Below are 17,613 nucleotides of genomic sequence, written 5' to 3' on the forward strand. Positions count from 1 at the left end.
GATGAAGAAGGAGGATTAAATCTCTACCCACAATGGTTGGGAGGTGGATTCAGTCATACCCTCAGACAACAGAGAGGCAGAATGTGTAAGAAAAAATGAATTGTGATATGAGGAGAAATCCGGAAAATTGACCCCACCCAAATGATTAGGCTATTTAAGTTTGGAAAAGGACATCCTAGCTTTTTTGTTTTGCCATAAAAAAATTATAAAATAGAGTAGATATTCTTGTAACAAGATTTAGGAATATTAACTGGGAGGTTAGATAAGAAAAATAAAATGATTGGGACTAACAATATTTTAATAGAGTTCAATCTACCCCACCAAGATAAGAACAAGGGATGCCAACGAGTTGTAGAATTAGTTAAAATTATTTGTAGGTTTTTTATATTTAGTGTTACAGTATCTTTAATGGAAGGTGTGAAACATAGGCCTAAGTATTTGATCTTAGTTGGACTCCAATGAAAAGAGGAAGTCAAGAAGTCAGCATGAAAACAGAGTTTATTTAAAGGGAGAATTTCACATTTATCAACATTAAGTTTGTATCCTGATACCAATGCAAAATCTGAAACCTCTGATACAAAGGTCGGAATAGAAGTTTGAGGGTTGGAAATAAATAAAAGAATGTTGTCTGCAAATGCAGAAAGTTTCAGATGTTTACCTCCATAAGGAAAACCAGTAATATCTTTATTCATGCAAATTTTTATAAGAAAGGGTTCTAATGCTAAAATAAATAGAAGTGGAGAAAGTGAACATCCTTGTCGTACAACTCTGAAGAGAGGAAACAAGGAAGAAACAAGGCCATTAGCTAGAATAAAGGATCTAGGGAAAGAATAAAGTAGTGAGATATAAGAAAGAAATTTAGGACCAAAACCAAACCAAACAAGAGTTGAGAAAATAAATTGGCAATTAACCCTATCAAAAGATTTTTCAGCATCTAGCGCAACAGCAGCTAATGAATGCTTATAGGAATGGGATTTACCAACTGCTACCTACCTTTTCCCTCCTGAGGCGGAAGCCGGGAGGTCTCCTTACTATTCTTTGGCTTTTAAATTTAGCGTGTTAGATTTCATGCTGTTATTTTAATTTTTTGCCTTGTGCAGCTCGTGCTCGCGCTTGTGTTATAAGCGTGTAGGAGCACAGCGCTGCTTGCCATTAGACTTCCCAGCGCTTGTAAGCGCTTCGCCTTTCTCCTCTCCTTTGCCTGGGACTGTGAGACCGCCCTCGGCTGAGTGTTGACGCCGAGGGCTGGGATCTCATTTTGGCCGCCATCTTGGGGGTAGGACTCTTCACCCTCGCGCTCTAGCAGCGCTATAAAAGGGAAACGGAACATCCAGCAAGTGATTACCAACTGCTACCTACCTTTTCCCTCCTGAGGCGGAAGCCGGGAGGTCTCCTTACTATTCTTTGGCTTTTAAATTTAGCGTGTTAGATTTCATGCTGTTATTTTAATTTTTTGCCTTGTGCAGCTCGTGCTCGCGCTTGTGTTATAAGCGTGTAGGAGCACAGCGCTGCTTGCCATTAGACTTCCCAGCGCTTGTAAGCGCTTCGCCTTTCTCCTCTCCTTTGCCTGGGACTGTGAGACCGCCCTCGGCTGAGTGTTGACGCCGAGGGCTGGGATCTCATTTTGGCCGCCATCTTGGGGGTAGGACTCTTCACCCTCGCGCTCTAGCAGCGCTATAAAAGGGAAACGGAACATCCAGCAAGTGATTACCAACTGCTACCTACCTTTTCCCTCCTGAGGCGGAAGCCGGGAGGTCTCGTTACTATTCTTTGGCTTTTAAATTTAGCGTGTTAGATTTCATGCTGTTATTTTAATTTTTTGCCTTGTGCAGCTCGTGCTCGCGCTTGTGTTATAAGCGTGTAGGAGCACAGCGCTGCTTGCCATTAGACTTCCCAGCGCTTGTAAGCGCTTCGCCTTTCTCCTCTCCTTTGCCTGGGACTGTGAGACCGCCCTCGGCTGAGTGTTGACGCCGAGGGCTGGGATCTCATTTTGGCCGCCATCTTGGGGGTAGGACTCTTCACCCTCGCGCTCTAGCAGCGCTATAAAAAGCTAACCCCTCCCTCCGCGCAGCGGACGCGATCAGCGGGCGCGCCGGATCTGCGCCGGAGTCGTGCCAGAGTCCTGCCCGTCTGCGCCCGTCAGCGTCTCGGAGGCGTTCGGCGTGGCAGGTACCTCTGGCCCTATGCTTTCCTACTCTGCCCAAGAGCTCTACTCTCTGCGTAACTGGAATGCGTCCTGTCACTCAGTCTTTCCTGGCCGATATAGGGGTAAACATAAGTGCCCTGCCTGTCAATGGCACCCTGTTCGCTCCCTCCCCTCCCCTATCCCTGTTAAGGATTGTAGCATAAAACACCTTTGTCTACTCCTTAATACGAGGTCGTTGCACCGACACACTCAAGAGATTTTTGATCTCCTCTCGACGACCAGTCCTACCTGTCTGATGCTCACTGAGACATGGCTCAATGATTCCTCCCACCCGGACATTGTGGCAGCCATCCCCACTGACTATACCATCCATCGACAGGACAGAGACAAGGGCAGGGGGGGAGGAGTTGCCCTGGTTGTGAAAAAATCTCTTCCGTGCACGGTCACGCATACACATACCATCGCAGGGGCTGACTCTTTAGCCTTTACCATCTCCCTATCGCCGCAACAAGCGCTGAAGGGTCTGATTGTTTACAGACCTCCGGGCCCAGTGGGATCCTTTCTTGATGATCTCCAGCAGGCTATGTCGGTCCTTGTCCTTAGATCGGAGCAGTGCATATTAGCGGGAGATTTTAATTTTCACATGGACGACCACCAAGACCAGGATGCCATCAAATTGCTGGATATTGCATCCACTCTAGGCCTTTCCCCCTATCTCTCTGGTCCGACCCATGACAAAGGCCACACACTTGATCAGGTTTTTTCCACCTCACCTATTATGGCTGTAACACTTCTGCCAGTCGTATGGTCTGATCATTATCTTGCCCACTTCGAAATACCATCTATTACGATTTCTCCGGCCAGTGCCATGAGGCAGCAGGGTAGCAGCTATAGGGCACTCCATCGGGTGACTCCAGATATGCTAATGCAGGCTCTGGCAGATCACCCCCTGTCTTGTACGGGCGACCTGGAGAAAGATCTGGAGAGCCTGCAATTCTGGCTTCTTGCCAGACTAAATGAGCTCGCTCCTTTACAGCCACCCAGGTCTGCTGCCCAACGGGTCTCTGCCCCCTGGTTCACAGAGGAATTAGCCCATGCCCGTAGGCAATGTAAAGCTGCTGAGCGGGCTTGGAGAGTCCAGTATGAACCTGAGGCTAAACAACGTTATAAAATCATGATGAAGTCATACCATGATTTAATTCTTCAGGGCAAGAAATGTTACTTTGCCAAAAGGATTGAAGACGCGGCTAACTCCTGTAAGGAGATTTTTTCAATTGTGCGTGAATTCACCAGCCCCCGGTCAATCTCTGCTCAGGACGCTCCGGTGGAGACCTGGGCCAACACTATTGCTAATTTCTTCACCACCAAAATCAGGCAAATTCAGGATTCTTTCCCTTTGAGATCTTTAGATGATCTGTCTACTATGCCGACTGAGACAGCTCTCCTGTCGCCTCCCGGCCCAGTTCTGCTAGACTTTCCGCCCCTTCCGGTTGCCGCATCCTTAGCCTTGATGAGGAACCTTAAATCGGGCTCACCGTTAGATCCGTGCCCAGCAAAATTCTTAGCGAAAATGGCAGACGCCGTTAACCCCATAGCTAATCCCATCCTTAATCTATCCCTGAGTCAGGGTTTTCTGCCCCAGGCCTGGAAGCAGGCCATGGTCATCCCCCTTATCAAAAAGCCTAATCTTGACCCAGAGGTGCCTTCCAACTATAGGCCAATCTCGCTCCTTCCAGCACTAACCAAGATCCTGGAGAAACACGTGCATAGCGTGCTTTCTAACTTCCTGGAGTCTAACGAGTTACTTCATGAATCCCAATCGGGCTTTCGTTCCAACTTAAGCACCGAAACGGCGCTCCTGGAAGTTTCTGAGATCGTTAAGGAGGTGCTGGACACCGGAGGCAGGGTGATGTTAGTCATGTTAGACCTGTCGGCGGCGTTTGACACCGTCCCCCATGAGGATCTCCTCACTAGACTTCACGACATCGTTCTAGGGGGGACGGTGCTCAACTGGTTTCGTTCCTTTCTGGCCAACCGCCGGCAGACGGTCTGGGTCCCACCCGGGTCCGCCGAGATGCCGCCATTGGGAGTCGGAGTGCCTCAGGGCTCTGTACTGAGCCCCACTCTATTTAACATCCTTATGACCCCTCTGGCGACACTGGCGGAGTCCTACGGGGCCCGGATTGTCTCTTATGCTGACGACACCCAGCTTCTGTTTACCTGTCGTAAGAGCGAAGAGTTCGATGGAGAAAGGATCCGAGAGTGCCTTGGGGCTGTCTTCAATTGGTTTCAACACAACAGCCTCAAGTGCAACTCGGACAAATCCGCAATACTATTCTTCGGATGCTCATCGGAACCAGATTGGCATGGATGGTGGCCTGCTGACATGTTCCCTCCCACTCAGTCCTCTAAGTGGGCTAAGAACCTGGGAGTTAAAATTGACAACGAGCTTTCGCTCAAATCCCAGGTTTCTACTCTTACGGGAACATGCTTTGGGATCCTCAGAATGCTACGCAAGTTCTTTCCCCTTCTCTCGGAGGAACATCGGAGGATCACTGTTCAGGCACTCATAGGATCCAGATTGGACTATGCAAATGTCCTATACCTGGGTCTGCCTGAATATCTCCTCCAGCGTCTGCAGGTTACCCAGAATGCTGCTGCTCGTGCAATTTTTGGCCTGCACTGCCGCACCAGTGCCTCTAACCTCCTTGTATCCCTTCACTGGCTTCCGGTGCGGAAGAGGATACTGTTCAAGGCCATGACCCTTGCCCATAAGGCCTTGCATGGCAATGGTGCCAAATATCTTCAGAAGAGGTTGGATTTCTACCGACCTACACGATCCCTCAGGTCAGAAACATTGGCTTTGGCTCGGGTGCCACGTATTAAAAGGGCCCGGCTAGGCGGCCGGTCCTTTAGATTCCTTGCTCCTCAGCTATGGAATTCTTTACCGGTGTCCTTGCGGAATATCGCGAACCTGCTCGTCTTCAGGAAAGACTTAAAAACCTGGCTGTTCTCTGGATAGTCCGTCTCCTCTTTTAGGCCCCTGTTCTTTTATTGTTATGTTTTCCAGCTTTTTCTTTGGTCTGGAGCACAAAGCGCCGGGACACTCCTTTGGAGTAGCCGTTGCGCTATAAAAGTCCCATTTTAACATAACATAACATAACATTTACTAAGAACATTAAAAAAGAGACGGGTATTATCAGAAAGGTGATGGCCCTGGATGAAACCGCATTGTTCTTTACCAATTAATTTTGGTAAAATTTTGTCCAAATGAAGCGCAAGAATCTTCACAAATATCTTATAATTCAGGTTAATTAAAGAAATAGGTCTATAATTTTTACATAAAGTGTGATCCTTATTTTCTTTGGGGAGAAGACAAATCAAAGCTTCTTGAAAAGAGCCTTCAGATTTCTGGGATGCTATTAAAAATGAAAATAATTGATGAAGTTTGGGGATGAGTAGGTTGGAGGAGGAATAAAGGTGAGAGCGGGGCTCACTGCTGAGCTGCAAGCCGCACCTACCCTCACTGGGCTCGCACTTCGCATTCTGCCTTAAGGGTGACCGCTCTCTTTTGCCATATCTCTACTCCTGCATCTCAGAATCAGAGTTCAGTATTTAGAGTTCAGACAGTGCTTCCTCCTGGGGGGGCTGACCCTGCCACCTAACGCCCAGGGAAGCGTCTACCAATGTGCCAGTCCTTGTCCCAGCGAGTAACCCACTGTGTACAGCTTTACTCTGTGGTCGCAGCACTTGCTTCATGTAGCACTCAGGGCACTCAGGTTGCTCTTGGCGCCTCCTGTAGGTCGAGCTCCAGGCCTGTGGCAGGTGCAAATTCCCCTGTGGCCCCAACCGGCAGGCAGGCAGGCAAGCAGTCTAACCTCTCCCCACCTGCAGGTCGCAGGCCCTTCTGTCCAGGCCAGGACACCCCTCCTTAGCGCTCGGAGCAAAACCAGCCGAGCCCAGCAACTGTGCTAGCCCAGCCTCGGAGCGGCCACGCTCATCTTCCTTGTAGCCGTGGGCTCATGTATGTCTCAGGTGCTCTCAGTTTCTGCCTTGTTGCACCAATTGTCACTGTTGTGCCATTCTTCACTTATTCGCACACACAGTCATTCCTTGCACTCGATATTGCACACAGGACAGTTTCGCCACAGTTCAGTCCCTAGTCAGAGGGTCGTCGGTCGCCGGGTGCTCTCTGTGCTCTCTGTCCGCTGATCGCCGGCCGCCTTAAATCCCGGGAGCAGCACAGCCCCCTCAGGCAGAGTTGGGAGCTGGGAGAGCCGGGGGAGCCAGGGACGGCTAACAGCTGGGCGCAAGAGAGGCGTCCTTCAGCGTCACCCCTCACTACCTCGTAATCGGAGGAGCACGCAGAAGCCCAGCACAGACTTCGGCTGCTGCGGGATTCTTCTCTGGGTTCTGCAACCTGCGCCGACAGCCGCCGGGGCCTCCTCGCAGCCTTCATGCCACCTCACCACCTCCTCTTGGGAGAGAGGGGTGGGGGGAGAGTGAGCAGACCCAAAAACCATTGAAGTGTGAAAAAGGCCGCTTTATTGGAACAGGTGCACATTTACAAATACACAAACTCGGCAGCCGCCTCACAATCTAAACCACAACCCAAATTTTTGTTCGTTTTATTTCAAACCCCAAACCCCGCCCCCACCCCACACCCTCCATCACACCCGCCCCCACCCGTACATACCCAACACAAAAACCATACAAACCCCAATAACATTATAACATTATAACATCACCTAACAAATACAAAATATCACATCTCCGACTATAAGCCAACTGATCATATCCCCCGACCCATATTCTCCGAACCCCACCTCAATCAGTCTAAAAAATCCCCTAACAAGATCCGCTTACAACTAACGGGTCCAACACTGGCCCAAAACTGACAATCACATAGCAAAACCGCCACGCACCTGTCCCAAGCGACAAAAGAACAACGTAAAACCCCATGTACACATGACCCAAACAGCAGCCATAAAATTAAATAAATAATCGAAAAATCCCCAACAAAGGGGAGGGAGGGAGGGACAAAAATTCTAAGCTCAACCGGCCACCAGGTCACCAAGCCTAAAATGGTGCCCGGAGCAAGGAGCCCCGCCCATTTATAGGGGACCGCACAATACAACTAAAACCAGCCCAAAAACGCCCAAATGGAATCTGCTAGAAGGAATACCCCCACCCAGATCTCCCAAACCGCCCGGGGGAGGAGACCTCCCAGGGGTCGGCTGCCCTCCCCCAAGCCCCCCTTGGGAGAGAGGGGTGGGGGGAGAGTGAGCAGACCCAAAAACCATTGAAGTGTGAAAAAGGCCGCTTTATTGGAACAGGTGCACATTTACAAATACACAAACTCGGCAACCGCCTCACAATCTAAACCACAACCCAAATTTTTGTTCGTTTTATTTCAAACCCCAAACCCCGCCCCCACCCCACACCCTCCATCACACCCGCCCCCACCCGTACATACCCAACACAAAAACCATACAAACCCCAATAACATTATAACATTATAACATCACCTAACAAATACAAAATATCACATCTCCGACTATAAACCAACTGATCATATCCCCCGACCCATATTCTCCGAACCCCACCTCAATCAGTCTAAAAAATCCCCTAACAAGATCCGCTTACAACTAACGGGTCCAACACTGGCCCAAAACTGACAATCACATAGCAAAACCGCCATCCAGAAAGCGTGGGGTGAAAGACTGATACGGAGAGAGCCCCCACCTTTCTGCCCCCCACACAGACCTAAAACCGGGGGGGGGGGTGGGGGGGGGGGGGGGTTGGGGGAAACCAGAAAAGCAAAAGATGAGACCAAAGCCTACAACACATACGACCACCTATTCACCAATAAACTGGCTCACAGTCAAACAACGAGATAAAACCTCCCACAGCTCCAGCAGATATAAGTCCATACCCATCCGGGACAAATGGACACCGTCCCCCCTAAAAAATTCCACCGCATCATATTTGATGTCACTATGTACGATGCGACCAAAACCCAAATCCCTGCAGAAACGGGAAACCTCCAGATTCACCTTCCTCCGAGATTTATCCACCGCCTTCGGCTTCACCGCATTCCTCCAAACCCTCCTTGGCACCATTTCAGTCCACAGGACATGACAACCTGACCACTGGCTATGCAATAGAGCCAAATCCTTCTTAATCGCTCGAAGCAGGACAACCCCCTTGACGGAACCCAAGTCATTTTCACCCAAATGAAGAACCAGAACATCTGGGCAAACCCCCCCTACCAACCAAGAATTTAAAGCAGGGATCAGTTCCTTCCATAACATACCCCCCTTACCCTTCCAAACAACATTAAATAAACGATCATTGAAACCCAATGATGAACCAAAATAACTTTGACGAGCTTGCACTTGAGCTCTCTTAACGAAGGAATGGCCCACGATCCAAACTGTAATGAAAGCAGCCCGAGGACCAGCCACAGAACCTGAAAAAGAAAACAGAATCAGACAGGCAAAACAGATGAAGACGCCAGCGCACCATCAGCCTCATTACGAACATAGCGCCGAAAACAATCAGAAGTCCAGCGCCCCAGTCCCATGATTTCCTCCCTCGACCATCCCCTGTGGAAAGCCTCCGTGGCCGCCCCAATCCGGAAGGAGTGAGTACCGTATGCTGATCCATCTAAACCAATATGTCGCAGCGCTTTTCGCAGAACCATGCGCAGTTGATAATTCGACACACATGAACCATTTGAATGTCGAAAAACTTGAAGGTCCAATGACCCACCCGACATTTTCCTCCAACAAAGAGCCCAACGTAAAGGGCACGTGTCCGGAGGGGACACCGCCTCCAACCAGACACCCTTACCCATACTCCTTTGATCCGTCTTAGAGTGGGAGAGCCAAATGTGGACCCCCCTTTCCGATATTTGAACATCCCCCCACAGAAGGCCAGGAGAGGACTTGTTGCCAAGCAATTCAGACACACGAAAGGCTCCAAAAAACATCCACACCATCAACGTGGAGAACAAACACGCTTCCACTCGATCAAAACACACAGCCGGGAGAACAGACATCACCTGAAACAGCCTCTGCCACGACAAAGGGGATCGCAAAGTGCGAACCACACCACTCTCTCTGGACCACCCTTCCAACATTCTCCTACCCAACTCCCCAGCCGACGGAGAGTAACCCCACAAAAGCTTACCCATGAAAGAAACACCCGCCAGTTTGCCGGAAATAGTAACTCTAGACAACTTCTTATCCATCAGACATAAAATGAACTGAACCACATCCTCAGACCGTTGCCAATCCAGCTCCCGCCAACACGCACCCGACTCCAAAAATTCTGACCAGGCTAACTCATACGCTGTCCTCGTGGAAGGAGCCAGGGAACCTAAAACCAGGTGAATGACCCGGTGTTGCCTACCGTCCACAGGTGGTCTGGCATGGGAGTCGGCTCCTCGTCTGCCTCCAAAGCAAGCCCACGGAATCTCTCCCACTGTGAACGAGACAAAGCATCCGCAATGTCATTGTCCACGCCAGGAACGTGCAGGGCCCGAAAACAGATATCTTGTTTCAGACAACCCAACACAAATACTCGAAGGAGCTTCAAAATCTGGGGATCTCTGGCCGACTGTTTATTAATTACCTGGACCACAGCCATATTATCGATCCGGAAAAGAACCCTTTTGTGGGCCAAATCCGCACCCCACAGAGTGCCGGAAAAAGTAACTCTAGACAACTTCTTATCCATCAGACATAAAATGAACTGAACCACATCCTCAGACCGTTGCCAATCCAGCTCCCGCCAACACGCACCCGACTCCAAAAATTCTGACAAGGCTAACTCATACGCTGTCCTCGTGGAAGGAGCCAGGGAACCTAAAACCAGGTGAATGACCCGGTGTTGCCTACCGTCCACAGGTGGTCTGGCATGGGAGTCGGCTCCTCGTCTGCCTCCAAAGCAAGCCCACGGAATCTCTCCCACTGTGAACGAGACAAAGCATCCGCAATGTCATTGTCCACGCCAGGAACGTGCAGGGCCCGAAAACAGATATCATGTTTCAGACAACCCAACACAAATACTCGAAGGAGCTTCAAAATCTGGGGATCTCTGGCCGACTGTTTATTAATTACCTGGACCACAGCCATATTATCGATCCGGAAAAGAACCCTTTTGTGGGCCAAATCCGCACCCCACAGAGTGACAGCAACAACCACAGGGCAAAGTTCCAGAAAGGCAATACTTCTACCACCATTCTTCCATTGCACAGGCCACTGTTGGGCACACCACCTTCCTTGCCAGTACAGACCAAAACCCTCACTTCCAGCAGCATCAGAGAAGATCTGGACATCCCAACACCAATCCACCTCCCAACACAAAGGCACACCATTGAAGGAATGTAAGAAGAAGACCCACATGCGCAAGTCCTCTTTCACCCCCGCGGACAGTCTCACCCTATGATGTGGAAGTGAATGACCAGACAAAGCCCTGCCTAACCTCCTACAGAAAGTCCTACCCGCCCGAACCACTCTGCAGGCAAAATTAAGGTGTCCCAGCAGCACTTGTATCTCTTTCACAACCACTTTCTCTTTTCCCAACATGGTTCCAACCAGTTCAATCATTTTTTGTTTCTTGTCCAATGGAAGACGAGCCTGCATCGAATGAGAGTCAAGCTCGATTCCCAAAAAAGACATGGTCGCGCAAGGACCCATGGTCTTCTCCGGGGCCAATGGTACACCTAAATAACTCATCAATGATTGAAACGATGTGAGAGCAGCTTGGCAAATCAACGAATTGGCTGTACCTACAAAAAAGAAATCGTCCAAGTAATGAGTGACGAGTACATGGCCACTCTGTTTAGTAAACCACCATTGTAGAAACGTGCTGAAAGTTTCAAACAACGCACAAGACATGGAACAACCCATTGGCAACGCCTTGTCCACGTACCATTTTCCAAGAAAATGGATGCCCAGAAGACACCAGTCTTCAGGATGGACTGGAAGGAGCCGAAATGCGGATTTGATATCGCATTTTGCCATGAGAGCATCAGGACCCGCTGTGACAACCAGTTGCATAGCTACATCCACCGAAGAATAAGATACCGATGCAGCTTCGTTGTCAATGAAATCATTTACCGACCCACCTTCAGGCCATGATAGATGTTGAATGAGCCGGAACTGACCAGGCTCTTTCTTTGGGACCACACCAATAGGGGATACAATTAGGTTCACCAGAGGCCAATCATCAAACGGGCCCGCCATTCTTCCCTCACTCACTTCCTTGTCCAATTTTGACTGTACAATGGCAGGGTGTTCACTTGCCGATTTCAAATTCTTGGACCAACGTCTCAAACGTGGTCCCTCATACCCCAAACGAAAACCAACCTGGAAACCCAACAACAAGACTGACCGCAGCTCGGCAGGCTCGTAATCCCGCAAAGCAGCGGCCAATCGAGTAACATTAACATTAACCGGTGTACGAGCCTTTGGGCCCAGCACCGGATGAAGATTTCCCTCCCCTGGGAGCTGAAGGTTGCTGGGGTGGCACGAAAGTTCCTGAACTCTGTTGGGAACCCTGGGGGCCTGATGTCCTAGGACCCCAGCAACGGGACAACGGATGGCTCTTCCTACCACACTGTGAGCATTCGTGACGGAATTTACAGAACTGTCTAGTACAAGTCCCGCTGTTAAAATCCCAACACGTGCCGGTAGGCGACTGGGTGGTAGAGTTGGCCCCCACCCCTCCCCGGGTGGGACGGGACTGAAAGGGACGATAGACTATCGGGAGACCACTGGCTGTAAAAATTGTTTTACCAGAGGCAGACGACCCCATCGTGTGCTGCCAAAGGTCAGAGTCCAACTCACCCCATTTCGCCTCGGGATCCCAAGCCATACGCGCCCTAAATTCTTCATCAGATTGAGCCCAAGCATAATCATTCCTAGTCAGCTGAGCCTTACGTATGACATCCATGTACTTAAATAAGGACACACAGCGCTCTGGGAACTTTTCGCAGTAGACGCTGGCATAAATTAAAAAGGCCGCCGTCCAATTCTCTATGGTCAAAGGTACCTTAGGGCGTTTTGCCAATTCAAACTCCTCCTCTTTGGAACCCTCTTTAGCACGGACCTCCCTGTGGAGCAATTTCAACAGTTCCACATACTCACCATTCCATATCCTTTCCTTTGTACTAAGCATCAAATGAGCCCCCAAAGGCTTCGTAACACCCATATACGGCAACTTTTTGATTTTTAGTTCCTTACTGTGAAGTACATTTTTAGTGCCCAAACCAACAGTGGACGTGCCGCTATCCACTTTTTCACCCGTATGAAGATCATCCCCGTTTGTACCCACACCTTGATCTCTTACCACACGTCCTTTGTATAATTTACCATCCTTTTCAGTAGATGTTAAATCTACACCAACACCAATAGACACCATATTTGGCCGCACGGCCTGAACCACATTCTCACCTGGGCGTAAAAGAGGCGGTTGACTGGCTTCCGTCCTCCACTCTGTCTGTGCACCGTCGTCCGTCCTCCGAGGAGCCCTCACCGAGGGGCCGAGCACTCGTGGCCTTGACGATTCCGCACGACTCCGAACCACCTGATCCTGCAACATACTATGAGAAACATTAACATGCCCCCCCCCAGACACAATCTCACGAACTTCTCCCTCTTCAGGGCTATCTTCGTCATAATCTAAAATGAGCGATTCCTCTAACTGAGGAGGGGCAGTGACAACCACCGAAGTCTGCCTTGACTCCACCGTGTTCGAACGACCATGGGCCTTACCAGCCCTCACTCTTGACCTAGGCGGGGAGGACGACTGAACTCGTCTATACATCCCCCCCAGCAGAACCACTGACAACCTGTTGATGTCCTGAAAAAGATAAACCAGCATTATAACCACCACGTGGCACGAGAGAGGTCGTACGTAACCCGCTCTCATGTACAACGTTGGAGTCCACCGCTGAGGCCGGGAAGGTCGCGCTGGACCCGGATGCACCACCCATGTTGAAATCCCTCGTTGGGGCCATCGAGGTCATAGTAAACCTGCGTGTGATGGCCGCGGCGGGATCCCTCGATGGTATGGGACGTGCCGCGCCAGGCTCCACCCGCACTTCTCCTCGGCGTACCTGGGCTGCCTGCCGCCCTGCCAAGTCTGCTGCCGTAGGTCGAGCTTCCTCCTGCAAAGAAAAAGGCCGGACTGGTGTGCCGGGTCCCTTACTAAAACCAACCCTATGTGCAGAAGACAAACCGCCAACCGTAAATCCACCACCCCTGCCAGACACCACCAAACTCCCAGAACCAACAGCACTTTTCCTCTTTAGCGCATCGCAAAGCCGAGGAGACGGAGGACAAACCTCCTCATCCGAACTAACATCCAACATTGCCTGAATAATCCGCGAAGCAGGACCCTGAGCAGCCAAATCCTGAACCCCCGTACCATCAAACGAACCCCGAGATGTAGGCCCCGAAACCACTCTCATACCAGGACACTGAAAATCCCCTGCCAACCTATAAAAGGAACCTTCTCCAACCTCATGTTGCCGAACAAAACCATCTCCACTCCTGACCCCCCCAAGGGGAAGGCCTCCTACCACGTCCAACGGGCGGCAACCCCCCACTGAAACGCCCGCACCATCCAAAACCACTCCAGGTAAAAGAACATCAGTCCGCCCAGTACCCTCCCCCAAACCCATCTGGGCCCATTCCCCCTCCCCCAAAGAACTGCAACCTACGGACACAGCCTCCCCCCCGACAGACCCCGAGGGAGAAAACAATAACGGACTATGCAAATCCCTCCCCACAGACCGTACAAGCACACCAGGGCCCTCAGGCCTGACCACTCCATGACCCGCCACCAAAGGCTGCGCGATGGACACACCTACCGAACCACCGTCAACCGTTACTGGGACCTGACCACATGGTGGCGAATAACGCTCAAAGGAGCGACCACCTCCTGTATGTCCTGACCCGAAGCACCCCGTAACGGCTGCTGCGCCCCAGGAACCACATCCAAAATGGCCTCCGCCCGCACCATCTCAGTGACGTCATCCCCCACACCCGCGGAGGCCGAAGCCGAACGCCGCGTGCAACCACGTTGCCTGGAAGCACGACGGCCCCGCAAAACGGGAGCAGAGACCGCTCTTTCCCGCAAACCAACAGTAGAACACTCCCCCACCACAGAAGGAAAACCACCTTCCCCAACAACCTCCACCAATGAGGTATCCAATGAAACAGCCGGATCCGAAGAACCGGAATCACTCCCACGGCGGGCCCTAGAACCCGCCCGCCGAGTCCTGGAACGACCCCGTTCACTTACCCCGTCCTGCCTCCGGCGTTTCGGAGAGTAACATGCTGCCACCACAGCCGACACCCTCGCAGAGGCCTCCCGCTGGGGGCGCGGGGTCTCGGTCTGACCCCGGTCGCCAATGACCAGGTCCAAACGCCCCGCCTCGCTAAGCAGGCGAATAGCCTCCAACACTCGGTAATCTTCACCAGCCATGATATCGAAGCGGAATAGCTACAAGGAATAACGAACAAACTACCAAAATACTGACAAAAATTCTAAGCTCAACCGGCCACCAGGTCACCAAGCCTAAAATGGTGCCCGGAGCAAGGAGCCCCGCCCATTTATAGGGGACCGCACAATACAACTAAAACCAGCCCAAAAACGCCCAAATGGAATCTGCTAGAAGGAATACCCCCACCCAGATCTCCCAAACCGCCCGGGGGAGGAGACCTCCCAGGGGTCGGCTGCCCTCCCCCAAGCCCCCCTTCTTGTAAACCTGTGAGCCTGTGGGGCTGCAGTGAGGAAGGTGCTGGAGCCACGGGAACCGCACGGAGCCGCTCAAAACCGGGACTCGGCTCCAAGGCTGCGGTCCCTGGAGGGAGAAAAACGAGCAGACGGGGGTGAGCTAGCAGGGTTTGCCGGTGATGGGGAGTCCCGCTCAAGCTCCGGATCAAGCTCCAACCGCCGCGGCTCCAAACTCCAAGTACAAGCTCCGTGAGCACAAACTCCTCCTCCAGCAACTCCGGACTCCAGCACCTTCGGGATCCGCAAACCAATCTGTCTACATCACCAGCTGATTGGTCGAGAACTAGTGATTTTGCTAAACATTAATTGAAATATGTGTCAAATGTGTTTTTTAGAGGGCTTTAAACATGCATAATGCTGCCATCTGGTCTTGTAATCAAATGGTGTTTCTCCAATTGTTATAAAGAAAGTATCTATATTTTATTAAAGACACAGAAGCTAGCATTATTTTGCCCACCTCTCCTGTACTTAAAGAGGGTGAATATTGAAAGAGGAGATTAATGAAATGTTGTTTTAATAGAAAATTGTGGTTTTATTAATCTCTACAAATGTTTTCGATGATGATTTTGTGAGTTTGGATGGTTTACTGTGTTATATTTTTTATTTCTTCTGAGAGACTCAGCCCAGAGGGAGGAAATCCAGAGAATGTTTCAGTGAATGAATTTTTGTGTAGAGGTTGATGTTTCTTTGAGTTACACATTGGAAAGAGGAAGAGGATTATATAGAGATTGTATATTATCATTCTGCCATTTGTTTATTTATCTTGTTGTGTGATATTTTAAAATGCTGCAAGATAGTTTAATCCTTAATACCACCCTCCCTATCTTTAATTAAATCTATACTCTCTCTTCATAGCAATTGAAGAATCGCTATACGCACATGCACTTTCACAGTCTTGGTCTCTCTCACACACAATAACTTGTGCACTGTGACTTGTTATTGCTGTGTTTCTTCTTAAGCCTATCACCAGGACAAATGTAGATAAACCACTTGTCAACCATGAGCAGGTGAAAACAAAGCTGTGTTTTGCAGCGTCTTTAGCTAGAAGCATTTATGGAGCAAACCATGACAGTTAACGTAAATTAATGTGTTGATGATTTCAAGGTACAAAGTGCCTCTTTCCAGGGGCGATTCAGAAAAGGGGGTGGTGATGGACAGAGTATCTGAATTAAACAGAACACTCATACCCAGTCAACAGATCAGGGCTTGATCCATCACCGTTTTTTAGCTCACTGCACCATCCCAGCTCAGAACCTGGCTACATGCAAATTAGTCTGTCCCTGGCCCACTGCATCCTGGGAACATAGCAGACCAAACTACCAAGCCAATCCTTATACTGGGAAGGAAACAAGCTTCCGGGGACCGGTTTCTGGCATTACAGCCGTCTTCAGCCCGGCTTGCTTGAATCCTGATGGTGCAATGAGCAAGGGACTCACATCTGAGTATACCCTTCCACGCTTATGGTGGACAAAACGATTCAGAAAAGGGGGTGGTGATGGACAGAGTATTTGAATTAAACAGAACACTCATACCCAGTCAACAGATCAGGGCTTGATCCATCACCGTTGTTTAGCTCACTGCACCATCCCAGCTCAGAACCTGGCTACATGCAAATTAGTCTGTCCCTGGCCCAGTGCATCATGGGAACAGGGCAGACCAAACTACCAAGCCAATCCTTATACTGGGAAGGAAACAAGCTTCCTGGGACCGGTTTCTGGCATTACAGCCGTCTTCGGCCCGGCTTGCTTGAATCCTGATTGTGCAATGAGCAAGGGACTCACATCTGAGTATACCCTTCCACGCTTATGGTGGACAAAACGATTCAGAAAAGGGGGTGGTGATGAACAGAGTATCTGAATTAAACAGAACACTCATACCCAGTCAACAGATCAGGGCTTGATCCATCACCATTTTTTAGCTCACTGCACCATCCCAGCTCAGAACCTGGCTACATGCAAATTAGTCTGTCCCTGGCCCAGTGCATCATGGGAACAGGGCAGACCAAACTACCAAGCCAATCCTTATACTGGGAAGGAAACAAGCTTCCGGGGACCGGTTTCTGGCATTACAGCTGTCTTCGGCCCGGCTTGCTTGAATCCTGATGGTGCAATGAGCATGGGACTCACATCTGAGTATACCCTTCCAGGCTTATGGTGGACAAAACGCTTCAGAAAAGGGGGTGGTGATGGACAGAGTATCTGAATTAACCAGAACACTCATACCCAGTCAACAGATCAGGGCTTGATCCATCACCGTTTTTTAGCTCACTGCACCATCCCAGCTCAGAACCAGGGGCGGCTCCTCTGGAATGGCGGAGGAGCATAGCCCCACTGGCTCAGAGCCAGCAGCTAAAAAATAAAATGATATTTCAGTATCGTTTTATTTTTAAGCCGGTGGCTCAGTTTGCATGTGCAAGGAGGGGCGGGGCTGAGACATGGGAGATGGAAGGAGGAGTGCTAGTGTACTCCCTAAGTGCTCATGTGTGTTTGGCCGGCCGTCTCAAGCCAACCAAAAACTCACATGTGTACTTAGGTTTCTCTAACCCAGCTGTATTGAACATCTGATTTAGAGAAACCCCACAGACTCCCTGGTCTCAGCAGGACTTCTTTCTAACGTGCTCAGGCCAATGCCCTTGCTGCTCTGCAGTGCGGAGT

This window comes from Lissotriton vulgaris, chromosome 12 (assembly GCF_964263255.1).
Source record: "Lissotriton vulgaris chromosome 12, aLisVul1.2, whole genome shotgun sequence".
In the NCBI taxonomy this organism is placed as follows: Eukaryota; Metazoa; Chordata; class Amphibia; order Caudata; family Salamandridae; genus Lissotriton; species Lissotriton vulgaris.